The 8,628-nt window shown below is 35.9% G+C and overlaps 2 pseudogenes; both read left to right on the top strand.

Moving 5' to 3' along the window:
* The first annotated feature begins 135 nt into the window (after window positions 1-135).
* Window positions 136-4,720, top strand: LOC114751160 (uncharacterized; annotated as a pseudogene).
* Window positions 4,721-5,960: 1,240 nt separating this feature from the next.
* On the top strand, window positions 5,961-7,502 carry LOC114751162 (protein kinase PINOID 2-like; annotated as a pseudogene).
* Window positions 7,503-8,628: the final 1,126 nt, after the last annotated feature.

The raw sequence follows: 8,628 nt of genomic DNA, 5'->3' as shown, positions 1-8,628 counted from the left end.
TTTTACAAATGTCTCATTCTAGCGACCTTTTAACTAGCAGCTGATCGTGAATGACAATCTCTTCTTGGTTGTTTTTCTTTTTTCTTTTCTTTTTTTTTTTGGTTGAATTTTCTTTGGTGCTTTGTTGTGCCATTAACTTTATAGCACAGAATGACCATATCTAGTGGTAGAACAACAGGGTGATCGGTTGGTACCATTCACATCCTCATATTACAGTTCTTCCTTCTCATGTTGGTGAGTGCTGGACGATTAAATCACTTGAACTTCTTCCCTTTTCGTCCCTTTGTTTTATCTTCAACAGTCTTAAAGATCATGAACGTGTATGAGAAAATTATCTGTTCTTTTCATTCAATTGACATAATTAGCTTAAAAGGATTATTGACTATTTTATTATTAAGTTGTTCATATTTCATGCTTCATGTTTATGGTATGACATTGAGTAGTTATATGTTCCCAAGTATGGAATGACAATTTCGTTGAAGTGGCAAGTCGTGATTAGTCTGTTTTGACACAGATTGAATGACAATTTTAGACATGAAGCACTGCATTACTTGCTGCTATATTTTTGGAATCATATTATTCTCTATTTTAAGTCAAACTGAAGAGTTAAGTTTATAACTGGCTCTATTACTAGCATGAGCATGTGACGCAAATCTGATTTACTTTTGATTTCACCATAGCTAAGTATGACTTTGTGCTGTACGTACAAGTAATGTGAAGGAAAAAAAATTCTACCATATGGCAAGAGATATTGAAATCAATTGGAGGGGTACATGAACAAAAGATGTGAAAATGATACAAAGACAATATGTGTGCCATCCACATTTCTAGTTCTTTTCCTTTCGATTCGTAACATTTACTTTAGAGGTTACAGTGGCCTTCTATGCAACTTCTATCTTTTGAATTATTTCCTACTACCTATAACTGTTTTTATGCACAAACACCAAATATATAACCATGTCTTCACAATTGCAGATGTGCGAACTCAGGCAATGTATCAACTTCTTGATTCTGGGTTTATTGGATTGATATTTTCTTGTTACAGTGAAGATGCAAACAAGGTTTGTCTCAAATGTGTGATTGCTGTGAAGCATCTTTCATGCTATATTTATTCATTAACTATAACTTGAAATAATTTTCAACTGTATATAGGTTGGAAGAATTCAAGTAATTGCTTTCCAGTCATCTGACAGGAAGCAGAATCAAATGACAAGGTCTATACCTGCATCTCCTGTAAATAGAAGCTCAGTTATTGATCTTGATCCATCTCCTAGTTCCTCAGAGAATGTGTCAATAAGATCTGGTTCCTTAAAGGCGGAGAGTCCAGATCAGGATACTGGTGATTCGAAGATTACTGGAACTAAGGTACTAATATAGAATATTCTTGACTATACAACTTCAAAACCTGATATGACTAAAGCTTTTAATCCCTCCCTCTCTAAATTGTTTGTTTCTTTGCTCAATTTTTTTAATGAGTTCCTTTATTCTGACTCACTGTCAGTGAAGGATTATACCTGTCGGGAAATTGATAGTTGTAGGATCCTGTGTATTGGATATAGCTCTGCTGGCAAGGGGGGTGATAGAGAATGCACAGTGAAGTTTTTCTTTCTTTCTCCCCCCCCCCCCTCTGGGTAGAAGTCACTCAAGCGAAACTACAATATAAGAATTATTATAAACATATAGGCTTTAATGTTAATGAGAAGAGCTATTTGGAGATCAATCATCTAAGTGTGATGCAGCGTTTTAATGAGCATTAATTATTAATTTGTTTTGCATTTATAGTTTTCCCTGTATTGTAGCTATTTTATTTAGGATTTCTCATTTTTCTATTCAAGTTGTTTTCAAGATAATGCCTTAGTCATTTTAAGTTGAACAGATGACGTGTTGTTGGTTTTTCTTTTTGGGGTATGGTAAAGTATGGCTTTGAGCAGAAATGCTCAAGGTCGATGTTGTGGGAGATGAATTCAGCCCTTTGAGTGCTGAGGCTATTCCTATCAGTATATTTGATATCTATATGCTTTACAGGATAAAAAAACTTGACTATGTGCTGCCATCATTTTTCTGACTATATTGCTTGCTTGGCTAGGGTGTGGGAAGATCTTCGGACTTGGGGAATTTCTTTGCTAATGCTGATGCTGCCAGCTATCTAGGGAGAGAAAAGGATGGAGGAAACTACAATTCCAACACTTTGGACACTGCCACTGTTGATGTTGATCCAATGGATATGTCAGAAAGCATGCAGGAAGCTATGCATCGTTCAAATTTGGACATGAGGTACAGATGAGTATGTACTTGACCAATAATGTCTCGTTAATCATTATTAGCTTAGCTTTATGATTTTCAGATCTCAAGGATGAAGACAAAGTTCACGATAGCTGTTTATTATTGAGAACAAAAGCCTACTCTTTTGAATATAGATTGTCACTGTTTTAATAAATCCCTGTAAATAATTTTAATGCTCCGCAGAGTGATAATTCTCCTGCACTTATGTTTCCATTGGTTAGCCAACCCCAACTTGGAAAATATCTAGATGGGTCATTCAACTGTCATTTTTACACATTCGATGTGTCTCACAATGTGCTATCAAAGGATATGCTATAGCCGATTTGTGTGCCTAATTTGCACATAGCCTCTATGATTTACATCTTTATAGTATGTTATACACCATAGTTGTCCTAGGGAGAAGTATTATCGGGTAGTTCATGCGAACACTTGCATTCTCGTGTATGCTTTTCATCATCTCTATAGTTGAGCAGTAACCTTGTTTGTCAGAACTCTAGCTCTGGATGGTTAGATAGAACCATAGGTAGATAATACTAAATGTAAAAATGGTCCTGCTGGATATCTCATTCTGTCTTGATGTTCTTTTGAGAATGCATGTTGATGGGTCAATTATGGTTTATCTTTGAAGAGCTTGATGAGAGACAGTTCTTGATCTTGAGGCCTCAAATGGTTTTTGTTTGGTGACAGTGGTGCTGAATATGTAAGAAAAGAAATCCCTCTTTATGTTTTGCCAACCTCATCCCTTATCAACATTGATTCACCATTATCATCATATACGGATCTGCAACATGTACTATTCGATGAGGAGCGGACTGCATATAACCAGGCCATTTTACAAAACATGAGGTGAAGATTCTATGTGCAATATGCCGCTATCAAATATATGCATAAAAGATTTACTGAAGAATTCGATTATTATTTTTCTCAATCTCAGGGATGGGAAGGTGCATCCGCTCGCTTTCATCCATCATACTTCAACATACCAGGCTTCATTATGCAAATTGATTGAATATTGGTCAGAATTAAAAAGATATCTTTCTTTTTTTCTTTTTATTTCTTTTAATTTTTATAAATTTTTTTTTTTTTGGGTAATAATTTTATCTCTTTGACATTGCAGTCTAAGTCCTGCTATGCAAGCACTACAAGATCGATTGAGAGAAAATGAAATTCGGGTATGTACTGATTTCTTAATTTCTATGTCAAGGTAGAAACATTCTCTAGTTTTCGGGGAACTTGGATATATTATAATCTCGTTTCCCTTTTTCACATCAATTTTTTGTTTCTTTATTTCATGCTTTACAAAGGCCCTAGTTTGGATTGGAAGTTAAGTTGCCCAATTCTATGTACGACCTTTGCTTGCCGTTCAACGTTTCATGAGCTATCAATACAGGCTATGCCTTCTAATCAAGGGAGGTTTTCTCTATCATACCGGAAAGCCTCTGGTGGGAGAAAGAGAGAGGAGCCATGGGGTCCACAGGATGGATCTCACTAGGTGCTGCCAACCCCCCCTTCACAGTACCTCTCTGGTGCGGGAGAGAATCCGCGGTCTCTAATAAACCTGTTCAACCTTGTAAAACCATGAGGCTGGATCAATAAAATAATACCCTTCCGATGCCAAATATAAGGTCTATTTTCTATTGTAGATCACATTACAAAGTGGGTTTATATTTAGGATTGGAGGAATAGAATATATTTGGAAGCGATTTTTATAGCTCAGGCTCAGTCTATTCATCCATTGTTGACTTAAAACAAACGCCTGCATTTTGAACCTTTTAACAAGGATTATTGTGGTTTATTCATTGATAGCTCATATAAGTTGCATTACAAACTTAAATTCTTTTAATGGACAGCCCCAACTTCCCGCCGTAGGCTAAACTGCATTTAGAGCTCCATGTTGACAGCTCTTATGTTCAACCTGCCTATAACTTAAGTCATTCATGCTCATTCTGACAATGTTTGACACATCTACTCCTGTTGCAACAGTTAGGAGTTCTGAGTGCTGAGGCCGCAAGTCTGGAAGGGGAGGCATTTAGACAGAGTGAAGCAGGTTCTGGATCTCCCCGTCAAGTTCAATCTCCTATTGCCAGGAATGTACCCAGTCCGGGAAGCCGCAGCAGAAAAGGGTATTAACCTGAAAACGTCTTTCTTCCAAAGGTTCTGCTTCAATTCACATACACCACCACGGTGATTGGCATTATTTTTGGTACAAGAAATATGGCTGCTTCAATTCACATACACCACCACGGTGATTGGCATTATTTTTGGTACAAGAAATATGGCATGTAACGAGAAAATGGTATTGAGTTGCCAAGTTTGCTATACTGGGAATGATCGTATATGTTGAATTCTGCTATTGTATAAATGATGCTTCCAACATTTTGTTCACGTCTGGCAAAAGAAGAGCATTTTATTCAATAAAATGCTGATCTTAAGGAAATAACAGGCTTAAATATTAGGGGGGGGAAAACAGAGAGAAAATGCATTGTATATAGGATAATAGGTATAGGTTGTGGAATTTACTATGTCGCGTGACTAATATTTATTGTGAGAAATAGACAAGGAGAAAAGGAAGGCTGCCTCCAAAAAGATGTTCATGTTAGTGTACGTGGGGCATCACTGTAGTTGTACAGTCTTCTGGAGATAATGTTGAGTCTCATTCCTATGCTACGACCCGACTGGTCAAATATTTTTCCTACTCATAGCCCTATGCCCTACTTTCAATATCATGCCAATGCTTTGTCCAGAAAAAATCTTGAAAATGATTGGCTCTTTTGTATAAATTATTATAATAAATAAAATTAAAACTCACTATTTGTAGATATTTATTATTATATAGTGAAAGTTTTCACTTTTCAGGATTATACTACACGCATATATATGCATCATAATATATTTTTAAAAAGTGCAAAATAAGATAAATATATGTATACTCCTTGTTTCTTTTAATTTTTATTTTACTTGTTAAGTTATTAAATGTGCTTATTCAGGTTGGAGCTTTTTGATTCAACTGACATTTGATTAAGGATAAGGTTGTGTATTCTTTTTTTTTTTTTTTATGAGCATTGAGCTTTTTATTTTTTGTATAAAGAAATTTTTTTGGGCCCCCCGGGGGGGGGGGAGACAAAAGTGGTTGTCTGAATCCGAATTGTCGCCCAACTCATGCACTTTTGTCGCCTCCTCATGTAGCCGAGTGATGGTCACAGCCAACTCCCGACACATAAATTTAATGAGCCAAATATCTAATATTCAGTAGCACTAGATTAGATTTAACCATTGATGCATCTAAATTAAAATCAATCCATTTTATTATTATTATTATTTAAGAAAAAACCGGGTTTCTTCCAAAGTTGTTGATAATTTAATTTAAATTAAACAAAGTAGATTTATACAAGATATTATAAAGTGAATAATGATTGTATCAGCTAATGTAAAGTCGTCTAATCTACTATTAAAAACCACCGAAACATGCAGCCAAAACAAAAATCTCAATAATAACCCCACGAGCCATTTTTATTAAAACTTGCTAGTATGTGCCATCACCCCCACACGGCATATATATCCACTCGCTAAAATTCAACACCTGATCTAATCATGGAAAAGCGTTCCTTCATATCCCTTCTATAAATACAACCAACCCACGCACACCCAAAAATTAAAGTAGCAAACTTGCAAGAATATAGCTTTAGCCATGTGCGATTTGAGTCATATCAAGAGGCCTCACAGAGCGAACCAGCCTGCTTGGCAAGCAATAAAGCAGCTTTGCTCCGAGCAGGGTCAAGTTAGACTGGACCAATTCCACCTCCTCCGCCGGCTTGGCTCCGGCGACGTTGGCAAGGTGTTCCTCTGCGAGATCAAGCACACAGTGACGAACGACTTTGATCAGTACGGTGGCGGTCGGGGTTGTTACTATGCCTTGAAAGTTGTTGATAGAGAGTGTCTCAGAATGAAGAATAAGCTGAAGAGAGCTGAGGTTGAGAGACAAGTTTTGAGTGTTCTTGATCACCCTTTTCTTCCAACGCTATATGCTAACTTCGATGCTTATCACTACTCGTGTTTGCTCATCGATTACTGCCATGGCGGTGACTTGTTCAGGCTTCAACAAAACCAGCCACGTCTTCGTTTTAGCGTCTCAGCTGTTAAGTAAGTTCCTAACAAAACTTAATTCATTAGAGTCCACTCATATACATATATACTTAACAAATCCTAGCTAACAGTTTTATTACGTCTTTTGAAGAGTGATTTTAATACTTCATATACATGTGTTGACAGATTCTATGCAGCTGAAGTGCTTCTGGCTCTTGAATATCTGCACATGATGGGAATAATTTACAGAGACCTAAAGCCAGAGAATGTTCTTATTCAAGAAGATGGCCACGTCATGCTCTCTGACTTTGATCTCTCACTACATCACTGTGAGGCTCACCCACAGCTTCTGAAAAGCAGACTCGAACACGACAAGACTGCAACAACGAAGAAGAAGAAGAAGAGTGCTAGTTTCTGCTGTGAAAACTCAGTGGAGGATGGGGTGATAATCAGGAGGAGGAAGAACAAAGCATATTCCAGCATAGTTGATGACGTGGAGTTATCAGCGGAACCAATGAAGGCAAGATCCAACTCATTTGTTGGGACCCACGAATACTTAGCTCCAGAGATGATACTAGGGTTAGGACACGGGGGTGCAGTGGATTGGTGGGCGTACGGGGTGTTTCTGTACGAGCTGTTGTATGGGATCACGCCTTTCAAAGACAAAGACAGCAAGAAGACAATGAGGAACATTATAGGGAAGTCGTCGGTGAGGTTTCCGACAAGTGATCATCGGTTCAGAGATGATGAGGAAGAAGAAGAGATAGCGAAGGCACATGACCTGATAAGAAAGCTTCTGGTGAAGAATCCTGAGAAGAGACTAGGATCTATGAGAGGGTCTTGCGAGATTAAGAGACATGAATTCTTTGAAGGCACGAACTGGGCTTAATTAGATCGAATAAACCACCTCTTGTCCCTAAAGAAGAGAGCAATAACGATGTTTCGGTATTATCAGCCTTGGTCAAGCAGAAAGCTACAATGGAGACCCCTCAGAAAATTGATTTCTTCTGAAACGGAAATTAAAACTGGGAATATATATTAGAGAGAAGGCTTCAAGGCTGTATTATGCGAATTGTTGTACTGTGCTAGCTTTGGATGTTTGTACTTATTTTTTTTCCCTATATACATATATATATTTATCAAAAATAATAAAAGTTGTAGGCCTAAACTTAGCGTTTGGAGTTCAATTGGCACTACAAAATATGGATGAAAAATATTACTAGCCCGTTCTCAATACTACGTCTAAAAAACTAGTTGGCAATGTTAAAAAAGAAATTAGTTAAATCGGTTAATTATAATAAATATATATTAAATTTTTAATTTAACATCCTTAATCATGTGCATTATCATAAAGAAATTAATAGAAATATTTTGAAAAAAATTATAAATTTAGAAGATAAAATGGATCGAGGTTTTGTATTTCGTACAAAATATGATAACCAGGAGTAAAATTTAATTTTTTAAATTACGACAAGAGCATTGAGTAGGATACATATTTTCATAAATTAAAAATATGTAAGTAAATTTTACGTTCAGTCATTAACGAAAACTTTCAATTGATTGAATCTAATTAATTAGATGTGTTAATTTCACTCTTTAACTGCACTCTATGCCGAGCTAGAGTGAATTCATTGCTTATACTCAGAAAAATATAATCCCTTTTTTCATTTTTAGGTCTTCTAATTTGTCGATCTGCTCACAAGATTAATAATAGCAAAGTTAATTTTTGTATTCTTCCTATCTTTAATATATGACCTAATTTGAGAGTTAATGTTGGTTCTATATATAAGACCTATTTCATATGTTTATCAAATTTTTTTCAAATTAATTCTATTGATATTTTCTCAACAATAATCAAATAGAAGAAGAAGTGAGGGAATTAAGAAATATGATTATGGTATTTGAGAAAAACATATCATATTAACTAATTTAATTAATTAACATTCTTAATCTATTTAAAGTAGTTAATTAGGTCCTATATTAAGGACCTAAGGAGTATATAATTTAATTATATACAATCTCTGCCCCTCTCTCTCTCTCTCTCTCTCTTTTTGGTAGATTAAAAAGAATGCTGTCGTTTTTTAATAATAAATTCTCTGCTATCAGTATGGTCCGTATATGGACGACTATAATAATGTACACGCACATTCTGAAATATAAAAGACATAACTGAAGACATGCAAGACTGAATGAGAAGCATAGCATATGCTAAACACACACGTCTTCCTTGTAAAGTTTTCTATCTTAAAGCTTTTAGTCTAA

Source organism: Neltuma alba, unplaced genomic scaffold, assembly GCF_004799145.2.
Source record: "Neltuma alba isolate B1F8T4 unplaced genomic scaffold, ASM479914v2 tig00006775_pilon, whole genome shotgun sequence".
NCBI classification, from domain to species: Eukaryota; Viridiplantae; Streptophyta; class Magnoliopsida; order Fabales; family Fabaceae; genus Neltuma; species Neltuma alba.
This window is presented reverse-complemented; position numbering and strand designations above follow the sequence as displayed.